General features: G+C 69.7%; 8 pseudogenes; all 8 read left to right on the forward strand.

Moving 5' to 3' along the window:
• Positions 1 to 282: 282 nt before the first annotated feature.
• On the forward strand, positions 283 to 402 carry LOC148758126 (5S ribosomal RNA; annotated as a pseudogene).
• A 2,035-nt stretch (positions 403 to 2,437) lies between these two features.
• LOC148758127 (5S ribosomal RNA) lies at positions 2,438 to 2,557 on the forward strand (annotated as a pseudogene).
• A 1,355-nt stretch (positions 2,558 to 3,912) lies between these two features.
• LOC148758128 (5S ribosomal RNA) lies at positions 3,913 to 4,032 on the forward strand (annotated as a pseudogene).
• A 2,035-nt stretch (positions 4,033 to 6,067) lies between these two features.
• On the forward strand, positions 6,068 to 6,187 carry LOC148758129 (5S ribosomal RNA; annotated as a pseudogene).
• Positions 6,188 to 7,543: 1,356 nt separating this feature from the next.
• Positions 7,544 to 7,663, forward strand: LOC148758130 (5S ribosomal RNA; annotated as a pseudogene).
• Positions 7,664 to 9,698: 2,035 nt separating this feature from the next.
• On the forward strand, positions 9,699 to 9,818 carry LOC148758131 (5S ribosomal RNA; annotated as a pseudogene).
• Positions 9,819 to 11,174: 1,356 nt separating this feature from the next.
• Positions 11,175 to 11,294, forward strand: LOC148758132 (5S ribosomal RNA; annotated as a pseudogene).
• A 2,035-nt stretch (positions 11,295 to 13,329) lies between these two features.
• On the forward strand, positions 13,330 to 13,449 carry LOC148758133 (5S ribosomal RNA; annotated as a pseudogene).
• Positions 13,450 to 13,754: the final 305 nt, after the last annotated feature.

The raw sequence follows: 13,754 nt of genomic DNA on the forward strand, positions 1-13,754 counted from the left end.
CCAGGATGCCAGAGTTCCACGACTTCTGGCACCATCAGGGAAATGGCAGTGTCCCATGGAACCTCCGGTGGCGCGAAGTGGCCTCGCTGCGGGCCAGGAGTGGCCCGCCGCCCACGCCAGGGGCATTCGGAGGAGGCGGGGAGCCGGACTGGACGGGGACGCGGTGACGGCGGAGCCGGCCAGCGGGTCGATGTTCGCCACCAGAGCGGAGCATCTGCATGGCGCGCGCTCACGAGGCAGTCCGGGAGCAGGCTCTTGGGGCGCGGGGAGCCAGGTCCCAGCGTCGACGGCTATACCACCCTGAACGCGCCCGATCTCCTCTGAATTCGGGAGCTAAGCAGGGAGGGGCCTGGTTAGTACTTGGATGGGAGACCGCCTGGGAATACCTGTAGGCTTTTGCTTGCCTCTCCTTTTGCGCCGCCGCCCCGGCGTGGCTCCCTCCGAACCCCTGCCGCCCCTTGCCCCTCTGAAGCCGCCCAGCCAGCCGAAGGTCCCCCTGGCCAGAGGCCGGTCAGCCACCCGGCACTACAAGCTGGCAGCCCCGGCCGCACACCAGGCCCGTCGGCCAGGGCTCCACCCCACACCCTCTTCTTAGTCCTCTTCGCTGAGGCAGGCCGTCAGCCTGCAGCAGTTATCCAAGCCTGTGTCTCCGCCGGCAGGCACCTCTACCCACACCCCCGCACGCCCCCTCCCATCGCCCACAAGAGCCAGGAGCCCTCCCTTCCCGCCGTTCGTGGTGGCCCCAACACACAGGGCACAAAGAGCCGGGTCAAACCAGGGGACAGAGGGAGCAGCACCCAAACACACCGCACGCCCTTGGACTCCAGGAGAGACCACCACAAGGGGAAGTGCAGGCACGCAGGCACACAACCCTCACAACCAGGGTGCCTGTGGGCTGCCACTCTCCTCCCTTGGGGGGGGTCCCTGGGCGGGGCTCGGAGCCCACTGGCCCTCCGGCCTGGCCCGGGGCCTTCAAGGGTGACTGCCAATACCCGGGCACTGCCTCTGTAGTGGAGCCCAGCCCCGGGCACGACCACACTCCGGTGGAGAGGCTGCCACTTCAACACAGCCTCAGCGAGTCTGTCCCAGTCCATGTGCCCGCCTGTGCGTCCCTCCCCCCCGGCCCCCCCACGTCTCTCTGGCTCTGTGACGTGCCTGTTGGGCTCTGCCTCTCGCTCAGGAGCTCTCTCCCGCGAGCCAGCCCCCTTTTTCTGTCTCTGTCCATGTCTCTCTGTATGTCGGGATACATACGTGTACATATACGTGTATATTTCCATCTCGCTCCCTCTTACGCCTCCTCCCGTTCTGTCTGTCGGTCCCTGTCCTGCGGGGACTCTAGTCCCCGTCCCCGCACAAGAACGCAGGATATGGTGAGGCCAAGAAGGAACACCAACGGAGCCACGGATAGGGGGCTGAGAGCACCATTTCTCACGGGCGGCTGGCTTGGAGACACGGCAGGCCGGAGCCGCCCGATCCCCAACCGGTCGGCCGTTTCTCTGCCAACCCACCGACACACCGACCGTCGACCCACCAAGCCGGCCCACTGCAATCCGCGCCCCTCTGCAATTTGCAGTCCACCACCCGCGCTTCCTAGCTTGGCCAACGCAGCACCTCCGGGGGCCCATGGCCAACTGGCAACAGCTGATGGCCAAGCGGTCACAGCTGATGACCATGCAGCCCCCACGCAGCACCCCTCCACGCGAGGCCCAGAGCCTCAAACTGCTCTCTGGGAGTCTGTCCCCAGTCCCCGTCTGTCTCTCTCCGCCACTCTCTTGCTCCGTCTCTGGCCTCTCTCACCTCCCCGGGTCAGGAGACGTGACGTGTAGCCACTGAAGGGACCGGAGGTCGGGCGGGACTCCGGGTGCTGACGAGGGGCGAGGGCCCAGACTGAAGGCTTGTGACGAAGGGTGGCTGCAGACCGGAGCTCCTGCACCCTGGTGGCGCGGGTGGCTCTCCCTGGCTTTGGGCCAGTGGGTGGGGCCGGCCAGGGCCAGGGCCTGGGTTGCACGTCCCTAGGGCCGGAGGGGACTGAGAGGACCCTGCGCCCCCCTCGGTGGCCCTGAGAGGTGGGGGCAGTCCAGCAGCAAGGGGGGCTGTGCGGTTGTGGGGCTGGGATGGGGGATGAGAGGGGTTGGGGTAGGGGCCCGGGGTAAAAGCCGTTCGGGGCCTGGGGAGTCCCAGGATGCCCGGGCGCCCAGATATCTGTCACAGTCAGGGAAGTGACCGAGGCCCGTGGAGCCACTGGGGGGGCGCGAAGGGGCCTCGCTGTGTGCCAGGAGTAGCCCGTCGCCCACACCAGCGGCGTCCGGAGGAGGCGGGGAGCGGGCGGGAGGCGCTCAGGCAGACATGCTCGCCACCCGAGCGGCCCAGCAGCATGGCGCGCGCTCAGGAGGCAGGCCGGGAGCAGGCTCTTGGAGCGCCGGGAGCCGGGTCCAGCGCCTAAGGCCATACCGCCCTGAACGCGCCAGATCTCGTCTGAACTCGGAAGCTAAGCAGGGTCGGGCCTGGTTAGTACTTGGGTGGGAGACCACCTGGGAACACCTGTAGGCTTTTGCTCGCCTCTCCTTTTGCATCGCCGCCCCGGCGTGGCTCCCTCCGAACCCCTGCCGCCCCTTGCCCCTCTGCAGCCGCCCAGCCAGCCGAAGGTCCCCCTGGCCAGAGGCCGGTCAGCCACCCGGCACTACAAGCTGGCAGCCCCGGCGGCACACCAGGCCCGTCGGCCAGTGCTCCCCCCCCCACACACTCTTCTTCGTCCTCTTCGGTCCCGCAGGCCGTCATCCGGATCCCTTGGCCCAGCGGCGGTCGCCACCGCCGCCGCCGCCGCCGCCGCCACCAGCGCTGCCCTGGCCCCCGCCGCCACCACCAAAGCCCCCGCCATCACCGCGTTTCCCACACCCCCCGCCAGCGCTGCCCTCCCTCCTGCCCCCGCCGACACAACGCCGCCGCCGACGCCATTGCCGACCTCGCAACCCTCCCTCGCCGCCGCCGCCGCCAGCGCTGCTCATGATCAGCCCCCGCTTCTGCGCCGCCGCCGCCGCCGCCGCCGCCGCCATCACCACGCTCCCCACCCCCTCCGCCAGCGCTGCACTCGCCCCCGTCCGCGACCCCGCCGCCGCCAACGCCATACTCCCTCATTCAGCCTCCTCTGCTCTCCCCGCTGCCGCCGCCGCCATCACCCCTCTCCCCATCCCCGCCTCCAGCACCGCCCTCTCCCCCGCCCCCACCCCAGCCGCCGGCCTTGCCGTACTCCCTCAATCTCCCGCCTCTGCTCTCCCGGCCTCCGCGCCACCACCGCCCTCACGCCCTCTCCCGCCACCGCCGCCGCCGCCAGCGCTCCCCGCTCCCCAGTGCCCACCGTCAAAGCCCCCATTGTCGCCGCCGCCATCGCCGCCCTGGAGCCATCCACGCGGTTGCCATTGCCTACATCGCCACCCTCCCCTGCCTCCGCCGCGGACGCCGCCGCCGCCGCCGCCGCCGCCGCCGCCGCCGCCGCCGCGGGGTTCTCCCACAACTCCCAGGCCCAGGGCTGCCTGCTGGTGCAGGCCTCCACCAGTCTTGGGGGTGCGGTTGGGGGTAAACCTGGTGGCGGTAGGGGGGCGGGGTGTATGCCGGTCTGGGTCCTGGGGAATCCCAGGATGCCAGAGTTCCACGACTTCTGGCACCATCAGGGAAATGGCAGTGTCCCATGGAACCTCCGGTGGCGCGAAGTGGCCTCGCTGCGGGCCAGGAGTGGCCCGCCGCCCACGCCAGGGGCATTCGGAGGAGGCGGGGAGCCGGACTGGACGGGGACGCGGTGACGGCGGAGCCGGCCAGCGGGTCGATGTTCGCCACCAGAGCGGAGCATCTGCATGGCGCGCGCTCACGAGGCAGTCCGGGAGCAGGCTCTTGGGGCGCGGGGAGCCAGGTCCCAGCGTCGACGGCTATACCACCCTGAACGCGCCCGATCTCCTCTGAATTCGGGAGCTAAGCAGGGAGGGGCCTGGTTAGTACTTGGATGGGAGACCGCCTGGGAATACCTGTAGGCTTTTGCTTGCCTCTCCTTTTGCGCCGCCGCCCCGGCGTGGCTCCCTCCGAACCCCTGCCGCCCCTTGCCCCTCTGAAGCCGCCCAGCCAGCCGAAGGTCCCCCTGGCCAGAGGCCGGTCAGCCACCCGGCACTACAAGCTGGCAGCCCCGGCCGCACACCAGGCCCGTCGGCCAGGGCTCCACCCCACACCCTCTTCTTAGTCCTCTTCGCTGAGGCAGGCCGTCAGCCTGCAGCAGTTATCCAAGCCTGTGTCTCCGCCGGCAGGCACCTCTACCCACACCCCCGCACGCCCCCTCCCATCGCCCACAAGAGCCAGGAGCCCTCCCTTCCCGCCGTTCGTGGTGGCCCCAACACACAGGGCACAAAGAGCCGGGTCAAACCAGGGGACAGAGGGAGCAGCACCCAAACACACCGCACGCCCTTGGACTCCAGGAGAGACCACCACAAGGGGAAGTGCAGGCACGCAGGCACACAACCCTCACAACCAGGGTGCCTGTGGGCTGCCACTCTCCTCCCTTGGGGGGGGTCCCTGGGCGGGGCTCGGAGCCCACTGGCCCTCCGGCCTGGCCCGGGGCCTTCAAGGGTGACTGCCAATACCCGGGCACTGCCTCTGTAGTGGAGCCCAGCCCCGGGCACGACCACACTCCGGTGGAGAGGCTGCCACTTCAACACAGCCTCAGCGAGTCTGTCCCAGTCCATGTGCCCGCCTGTGCGTCCCTCCCCCCCGGCCCCCCCACGTCTCTCTGGCTCTGTGACGTGCCTGTTGGGCTCTGCCTCTCGCTCAGGAGCTCTCTCCCGCGAGCCAGCCCCCTTTTTCTGTCTCTGTCCATGTCTCTCTGTATGTCGGGATACATACGTGTACATATACGTGTATATTTCCATCTCGCTCCCTCTTACGCCTCCTCCCGTTCTGTCTGTCGGTCCCTGTCCTGCGGGGACTCTAGTCCCCGTCCCCGCACAAGAACGCAGGATATGGTGAGGCCAAGAAGGAACACCAACGGAGCCACGGATAGGGGGCTGAGAGCACCATTTCTCACGGGCGGCTGGCTTGGAGACACGGCAGGCCGGAGCCGCCCGATCCCCAACCGGTCGGCCGTTTCTCTGCCAACCCACCGACACACCGACCGTCGACCCACCAAGCCGGCCCACTGCAATCCGCGCCCCTCTGCAATTTGCAGTCCACCACCCGCGCTTCCTAGCTTGGCCAACGCAGCACCTCCGGGGGCCCATGGCCAACTGGCAACAGCTGATGGCCAAGCGGTCACAGCTGATGACCATGCAGCCCCCACGCAGCACCCCTCCACGCGAGGCCCAGAGCCTCAAACTGCTCTCTGGGAGTCTGTCCCCAGTCCCCGTCTGTCTCTCTCCGCCACTCTCTTGCTCCGTCTCTGGCCTCTCTCACCTCCCCGGGTCAGGAGACGTGACGTGTAGCCACTGAAGGGACCGGAGGTCGGGCGGGACTCCGGGTGCTGACGAGGGGCGAGGGCCCAGACTGAAGGCTTGTGACGAAGGGTGGCTGCAGACCGGAGCTCCTGCACCCTGGTGGCGCGGGTGGCTCTCCCTGGCTTTGGGCCAGTGGGTGGGGCCGGCCAGGGCCAGGGCCTGGGTTGCACGTCCCTAGGGCCGGAGGGGACTGAGAGGACCCTGCGCCCCCCTCGGTGGCCCTGAGAGGTGGGGGCAGTCCAGCAGCAAGGGGGGCTGTGCGGTTGTGGGGCTGGGATGGGGGATGAGAGGGGTTGGGGTAGGGGCCCGGGGTAAAAGCCGTTCGGGGCCTGGGGAGTCCCAGGATGCCCGGGCGCCCAGATATCTGTCACAGTCAGGGAAGTGACCGAGGCCCGTGGAGCCACTGGGGGGGCGCGAAGGGGCCTCGCTGTGTGCCAGGAGTAGCCCGTCGCCCACACCAGCGGCGTCCGGAGGAGGCGGGGAGCGGGCGGGAGGCGCTCAGGCAGACATGCTCGCCACCCGAGCGGCCCAGCAGCATGGCGCGCGCTCAGGAGGCAGGCCGGGAGCAGGCTCTTGGAGCGCCGGGAGCCGGGTCCAGCGCCTAAGGCCATACCGCCCTGAACGCGCCAGATCTCGTCTGAACTCGGAAGCTAAGCAGGGTCGGGCCTGGTTAGTACTTGGGTGGGAGACCACCTGGGAACACCTGTAGGCTTTTGCTCGCCTCTCCTTTTGCATCGCCGCCCCGGCGTGGCTCCCTCCGAACCCCTGCCGCCCCTTGCCCCTCTGCAGCCGCCCAGCCAGCCGAAGGTCCCCCTGGCCAGAGGCCGGTCAGCCAACCGGCACTACAAGCTGGCAGCCCCGGCGGCACACCAGGCCCGTCGGCCAGTGCTCCCCCCCCCACACACTCTTCTTCGTCCTCTTCGGTCCCGCAGGCCGTCATCCGGATCCCTTGGCCCAGCGGCGGTCGCCACCGCCGCCGCCGCCGCCGCCGCCACCAGCGCTGCCCTGGCCCCCCGCCGCCACCACCAAAGCCCCCGCCATCACCGCGTTTCCCACACCCCCCGCCAGCGCTGCCCTCCCTCCTGCCCCCGCCGACACAACGCCGCCGCCGACGCCATTGCCGACCTCGCAACCCTCCCTCGCCGCCGCCGCCGCCAGCGCTGCTCATGATCAGCCCCCGCTTCTGCGCCGCCGCCGCCGCCGCCGCCGCCGCCATCACCACGCTCCCCACCCCCTCCGCCAGCGCTGCACTCGCCCCCGTCCGCGACCCCGCCGCCGCCAACGCCATACTCACTCATTCAGCCTCCTCTGCTCTCCCCGCTGCCGCCGCCGCCATCACCCCTCTCCCCATCCCCGCCTCCAGCACCGCCCTCTCCCCCGCCCCCACCCCAGCCGCCGGCCTTGCCGTACTCCCTCAATCTCCCGCCTCTGCTCTCCCGGCCTCCGCGCCACCACCGCCCTCACGCCCTCTCCCGCCACCGCCGCCGCCGCCAGCGCTCCCCGCTCCCCAGTGCCCACCGTCAAAGCCCCCATTGTCGCCGCCGCCATCGCCGCCCTGGAGCCATCCACGCGGTTGCCATTGCCTACATCGCCACCCTCCCCTGCCTCCGCCGCGGACGCCGCCGCCGCCGCCGCCGCCGCCGCCGCCGCCGCCGCCGCGGGGTTCTCCCACAACTCCCAGGCCCAGGGCTGCCTGCTGGTGCAGGCCTCCACCAGTCTTGGGGGTGCGGTTGGGGGTAAACCTGGTGGCGGTAGGGGGGCGGGGTGTATGCCGGTCTGGGTCCTGGGGAATCCCAGGATGCCAGAGTTCCACGACTTCTGGCACCATCAGGGAAATGGCAGTGTCCCATGGAACCTCCGGTGGCGCGAAGTGGCCTCGCTGCGGGCCAGGAGTGGCCCGCCGCCCACGCCAGGGGCATTCGGAGGAGGCGGGGAGCCGGACTGGACGGGGACGCGGTGACGGCGGAGCCGGCCAGCGGGTCGATGTTCGCCACCAGAGCGGAGCATCTGCATGGCGCGCGCTCACGAGGCAGTCCGGGAGCAGGCTCTTGGGGCGCGGGGAGCCAGGTCCCAGCGTCGACGGCTATACCACCCTGAACGCGCCCGATCTCCTCTGAATTCGGGAGCTAAGCAGGGAGGGGCCTGGTTAGTACTTGGATGGGAGACCGCCTGGGAATACCTGTAGGCTTTTGCTTGCCTCTCCTTTTGCGCCGCCGCCCCGGCGTGGCTCCCTCCGAACCCCTGCCGCCCCTTGCCCCTCTGAAGCCGCCCAGCCAGCCGAAGGTCCCCCTGGCCAGAGGCCGGTCAGCCACCCGGCACTACAAGCTGGCAGCCCCGGCCGCACACCAGGCCCGTCGGCCAGGGCTCCACCCCACACCCTCTTCTTAGTCCTCTTCGCTGAGGCAGGCCGTCAGCCTGCAGCAGTTATCCAAGCCTGTGTCTCCGCCGGCAGGCACCTCTACCCACACCCCCGCACGCCCCCTCCCATCGCCCACAAGAGCCAGGAGCCCTCCCTTCCCGCCGTTCGTGGTGGCCCCAACACACAGGGCACAAAGAGCCGGGTCAAACCAGGGGACAGAGGGAGCAGCACCCAAACACACCGCACGCCCTTGGACTCCAGGAGAGACCACCACAAGGGGAAGTGCAGGCACGCAGGCACACAACCCTCACAACCAGGGTGCCTGTGGGCTGCCACTCTCCTCCCTTGGGGGGGGTCCCTGGGCGGGGCTCGGAGCCCACTGGCCCTCCGGCCTGGCCCGGGGCCTTCAAGGGTGACTGCCAATACCCGGGCACTGCCTCTGTAGTGGAGCCCAGCCCCGGGCACGACCACACTCCGGTGGAGAGGCTGCCACTTCAACACAGCCTCAGCGAGTCTGTCCCAGTCCATGTGCCCGCCTGTGCGTCCCTCCCCCCCGGCCCCCCCACGTCTCTCTGGCTCTGTGACGTGCCTGTTGGGCTCTGCCTCTCGCTCAGGAGCTCTCTCCCGCGAGCCAGCCCCCTTTTTCTGTCTCTGTCCATGTCTCTCTGTATGTCGGGATACATACGTGTACATATACGTGTATATTTCCATCTCGCTCCCTCTTACGCCTCCTCCCGTTCTGTCTGTCGGTCCCTGTCCTGCGGGGACTCTAGTCCCCGTCCCCGCACAAGAACGCAGGATATGGTGAGGCCAAGAAGGAACACCAACGGAGCCACGGATAGGGGGCTGAGAGCACCATTTCTCACGGGCGGCTGGCTTGGAGACACGGCAGGCCGGAGCCGCCCGATCCCCAACCGGTCGGCCGTTTCTCTGCCAACCCACCGACACACCGACCGTCGACCCACCAAGCCGGCCCACTGCAATCCGCGCCCCTCTGCAATTTGCAGTCCACCACCCGCGCTTCCTAGCTTGGCCAACGCAGCACCTCCGGGGGCCCATGGCCAACTGGCAACAGCTGATGGCCAAGCGGTCACAGCTGATGACCATGCAGCCCCCACGCAGCACCCCTCCACGCGAGGCCCAGAGCCTCAAACTGCTCTCTGGGAGTCTGTCCCCAGTCCCCGTCTGTCTCTCTCCGCCACTCTCTTGCTCCGTCTCTGGCCTCTCTCACCTCCCCGGGTCAGGAGACGTGACGTGTAGCCACTGAAGGGACCGGAGGTCGGGCGGGACTCCGGGTGCTGACGAGGGGCGAGGGCCCAGACTGAAGGCTTGTGACGAAGGGTGGCTGCAGACCGGAGCTCCTGCACCCTGGTGGCGCGGGTGGCTCTCCCTGGCTTTGGGCCAGTGGGTGGGGCCGGCCAGGGCCAGGGCCTGGGTTGCACGTCCCTAGGGCCGGAGGGGACTGAGAGGACCCTGCGCCCCCCTCGGTGGCCCTGAGAGGTGGGGGCAGTCCAGCAGCAAGGGGGGCTGTGCGGTTGTGGGGCTGGGATGGGGGATGAGAGGGGTTGGGGTAGGGGCCCGGGGTAAAAGCCGTTCGGGGCCTGGGGAGTCCCAGGATGCCCGGGCGCCCAGATATCTGTCACAGTCAGGGAAGTGACCGAGGCCCGTGGAGCCACTGGGGGGGCGCGAAGGGGCCTCGCTGTGTGCCAGGAGTAGCCCGTCGCCCACACCAGCGGCGTCCGGAGGAGGCGGGGAGCGGGCGGGAGGCGCTCAGGCAGACATGCTCGCCACCCGAGCGGCCCAGCAGCATGGCGCGCGCTCAGGAGGCAGGCCGGGAGCAGGCTCTTGGAGCGCCGGGAGCCGGGTCCAGCGCCTAAGGCCATACCGCCCTGAACGCGCCAGATCTCGTCTGAACTCGGAAGCTAAGCAGGGTCGGGCCTGGTTAGTACTTGGGTGGGAGACCACCTGGGAACACCTGTAGGCTTTTGCTCGCCTCTCCTTTTGCATCGCCGCCCCGGCGTGGCTCCCTCCGAACCCCTGCCGCCCCTTGCCCCTCTGCAGCCGCCCAGCCAGCCGAAGGTCCCCCTGGCCAGAGGCCGGTCAGCCAACCGGCACTACAAGCTGGCAGCCCCGGCGGCACACCAGGCCCGTCGGCCAGTGCTCCCCCCCCCACACACTCTTCTTCGTCCTCTTCGGTCCCGCAGGCCGTCATCCGGATCCCTTGGCCCAGCGGCGGTCGCCACCGCCGCCGCCGCCGCCGCCGCCACCAGCGCTGCCCTGGCCCCCCGCCGCCACCACCAAAGCCCCCGCCATCACCGCGTTTCCCACACCCCCCGCCAGCGCTGCCCTCCCTCCTGCCCCCGCCGACACAACGCCGCCGCCGACGCCATTGCCGACCTCGCAACCCTCCCTCGCCGCCGCCGCCGCCAGCGCTGCTCATGATCAGCCCCCGCTTCTGCGCCGCCGCCGCCGCCGCCGCCGCCGCCATCACCACGCTCCCCACCCCCTCCGCCAGCGCTGCACTCGCCCCCGTCCGCGACCCCGCCGCCGCCAACGCCATACTCACTCATTCAGCCTCCTCTGCTCTCCCCGCTGCCGCCCCCGCCATCACCCCTCTCCCCATCCCCGCCTCCAGCACCGCCCTCTCCCCCGCCCCCACCCCAGCCGCCGGCCTTGCCGTACTCCCTCAATCTCCCGCCTCTGCTCTCCCGGCCTCCGCGCCACCACCGCCCTCACGCCCTCTCCCGCCACCGCCGCCGCCGCCAGCGCTCCCCGCTCCCCAGTGCCCACCGTCAAAGCCCCCATTGTCGCCGCCGCCATCGCCGCCCTGGAGCCATCCACGCGGTTGCCATTGCCTACATCGCCACCCTCCCCTGCCTCCGCCGCGGACGCCGCCGCCGCCGCCGCCGCCGCCGCCGCCGCCGCCGCCGCGGGGTTCTCCCACAACTCCCAGGCCCAGGGCTGCCTGCTGGTGCAGGCCTCCACCAGTCTTGGGGGTGCGGTTGGGGGTAAACCTGGTGGCGGTAGGGGGGCGGGGTGTATGCCGGTCTGGGTCCTGGGGAATCCCAGGATGCCAGAGTTCCACGACTTCTGGCACCATCAGGGAAATGGCAGTGTCCCATGGAACCTCCGGTGGCGCGAAGTGGCCTCGCTGCGGGCCAGGAGTGGCCCGCCGCCCACGCCAGGGGCATTCGGAGGAGGCGGGGAGCCGGACTGGACGGGGACGCGGTGACGGCGGAGCCGGCCAGCGGGTCGATGTTCGCCACCAGAGCGGAGCATCTGCATGGCGCGCGCTCACGAGGCAGTCCGGGAGCAGGCTCTTGGGGCGCGGGGAGCCAGGTCCCAGCGTCGACGGCTATACCACCCTGAACGCGCCCGATCTCCTCTGAATTCGGGAGCTAAGCAGGGAGGGGCCTGGTTAGTACTTGGATGGGAGACCGCCTGGGAATACTTGTAGGCTTTTGCTTGCCTCTCCTTTTGCGCCGCCGCCCCGGCGTGGCTCCCTCCGAACCCCTGCCGCCCCTTGCCCCTCTGAAGCCGCCCAGCCAGCCGAAGGTCCCCCTGGCCAGAGGCCGGTCAGCCACCCGGCACTACAAGCTGGCAGCCCCGGCCGCACACCAGGCCCGTCGGCCAGGGCTCCACCCCACACCCTCTTCTTAGTCCTCTTCGCTGAGGCAGGCCGTCAGCCTGCAGCAGTTATCCAAGCCTGTGTCTCCGCCGGCAGGCACCTCTACCCACACCCCCGCACGCCCCCTCCCATCGCCCACAAGAGCCAGGAGCCCTCCCTTCCCGCCGTTCGTGGTGGCCCCAACACACAGGGCACAAAGAGCCGGGTCAAACCAGGGGACAGAGGGAGCAGCACCCAAACACACCGCACGCCCTTGGACTCCAGGAGAGACCACCACAAGGGGAAGTGCAGGCACGCAGGCACACAACCCTCACAACCAGGGTGCCTGTGGGCTGCCACTCTCCTCCCTTGGGGGGGGTCCCTGGGCGGGGCTCGGAGCCCACTGGCCCTCCGGCCTGGCCCGGGGCCTTCAAGGGTGACTGCCAATACCCGGGCACTGCCTCTGTAGTGGAGCCCAGCCCCGGGCACGACCACACTCCGGTGGAGAGGCTGCCACTTCAACACAGCCTCAGCGAGTCTGTCCCAGTCCATGTGCCCGCCTGTGCGTCCCTCCCCCCCGGCCCCCCCACGTCTCTCTGGCTCTGTGACGTGCCTGTTGGGCTCTGCCTCTCGCTCAGGAGCTCTCTCCCGCGAGCCAGCCCCCTTTTTCTGTCTCTGTCCATGTCTCTCTGTATGTCGGGATACATACGTGTACATATACGTGTATATTTCCATCTCGCTCCCTCTTACGCCTCCTCCCGTTCTGTCTGTCGGTCCCTGTCCTGCGGGGACTCTAGTCCCCGTCCCCGCACAAGAACGCAGGATATGGTGAGGCCAAGAAGGAACACCAACGGAGCCACGGATAGGGGGCTGAGAGCACCATTTCTCACGGGCGGCTGGCTTGGAGACACGGCAGGCCGGAGCCGCCCGATCCCCAACCGGTCGGCCGTTTCTCTGCCAACCCACCGACACACCGACCGTCGACCCACCAAGCCGGCCCACTGCAATCCGCGCCACTCTGCAATTTGCAGTCCACCACCCGCGCTTCCTAGCTTGGCCAACGCAGCACCTCCGGGGGCCCATGGCCAACTGGCAACAGCTGATGGCCAAGCGGTCACAGCTGATGACCATGCAGCCCCCACGCAGCACCCCTCCACGCGAGGCCCAGAGCCTCAAACTGCTCTCTGGGAGTCTGTCCCCAGTCCCCGTCTGTCTCTCTCCGCCACTCTCTTGCTCCGTCTCTGGCCTCTCTCACCTCCCCGGGTCAGGAGACGTGACGTGTAGCCACTGAAGGGACCGGAGGTCGGGCGGGACTCCGGGTGCTGACGAGGGGCGAGGGCCCAGACTGAAGGCTTGTGACGAAGGGTGGCTGCAGACCGGAGCTCCTGCACCCTGGTGGCGCGGGTGGCTCTCCCTGGCTTTGGGCCAGTGGGTGGGGCCGGCCAGGGCCAGGGCCTGGGTTGCACGTCCCTAGGGCCGGAGGGGACTGAGAGGACCCTGCGCCCCCCTCGGTGGCCCTGAGAGGTGGGGGCAGTCCAGCAGCAAGGGGGGCTGTGCGGTTGTGGGGCTGGGATGGGGGATGAGAGGGGTTGGGGTAGGGGCCCGGGGTAAAAGCCGTTCGGGGCCTGGGGAGTCCCAGGATGCCCGGGCGCCCAGATATCTGTCACAGTCAGGGAAGTGACCGAGGCCCGTGGAGCCACTGGGGGGGCGCGAAGGGGCCTCGCTGTGTGCCAGGAGTAGCCCGTCGCCCACACCAGCGGCGTCCGGAGGAGGCGGGGAGCGGGCGGGAGGCGCTCAGGCAGACATGCTCGCCACCCGAGCGGCCCAGCAGCATGGCGCGCGCTCAGGAGGCAGGCCGGGAGCAGGCTCTTGGAGCGCCGGGAGCCGGGTCCAGCGCCTAAGGCCATACCGCCCTGAACGCGCCAGATCTCGTCTGAACTCGGAAGCTAAGCAGGGTCGGGCCTGGTTAGTACTTGGGTGGGAGACCACCTGGGAACACCTGTAGGCTTTTGCTCGCCTCTCCTTTTGCATCGCCGCCCCGGCGTGGCTCCCTCCGAACCCCTGCCGCCCCTTGCCCCTCTGCAGCCGCCCAGCCAGCCGAAGGTCCCCCTGGCCAGAGGCCGGTCAGCCACCCGGCACTACAAGCTGGCAGCCCCGGCGGCACACCAGGCCCGTCGGCCAGTGCTCCCCCCCCCACACACTCTTCTTCGTCCTCTTCGGTCCCGCAGGCCGTCATCCGGATCCCTTGGCCCAGCGGCGGTCGCCACCGCCGCCGCCGCCGCCGCCGCCACCAGCGCTGCCCTGGCCCCCGCCGCCACCA

The sequence above is a fragment of the Rhinolophus sinicus genome, chromosome 6, assembly GCF_057876585.1.
Source record: "Rhinolophus sinicus isolate RSI-liver-muscle chromosome 6, RSI-T2T, whole genome shotgun sequence".
In the NCBI taxonomy this organism is placed as follows: Eukaryota; Metazoa; Chordata; class Mammalia; order Chiroptera; family Rhinolophidae; genus Rhinolophus; species Rhinolophus sinicus.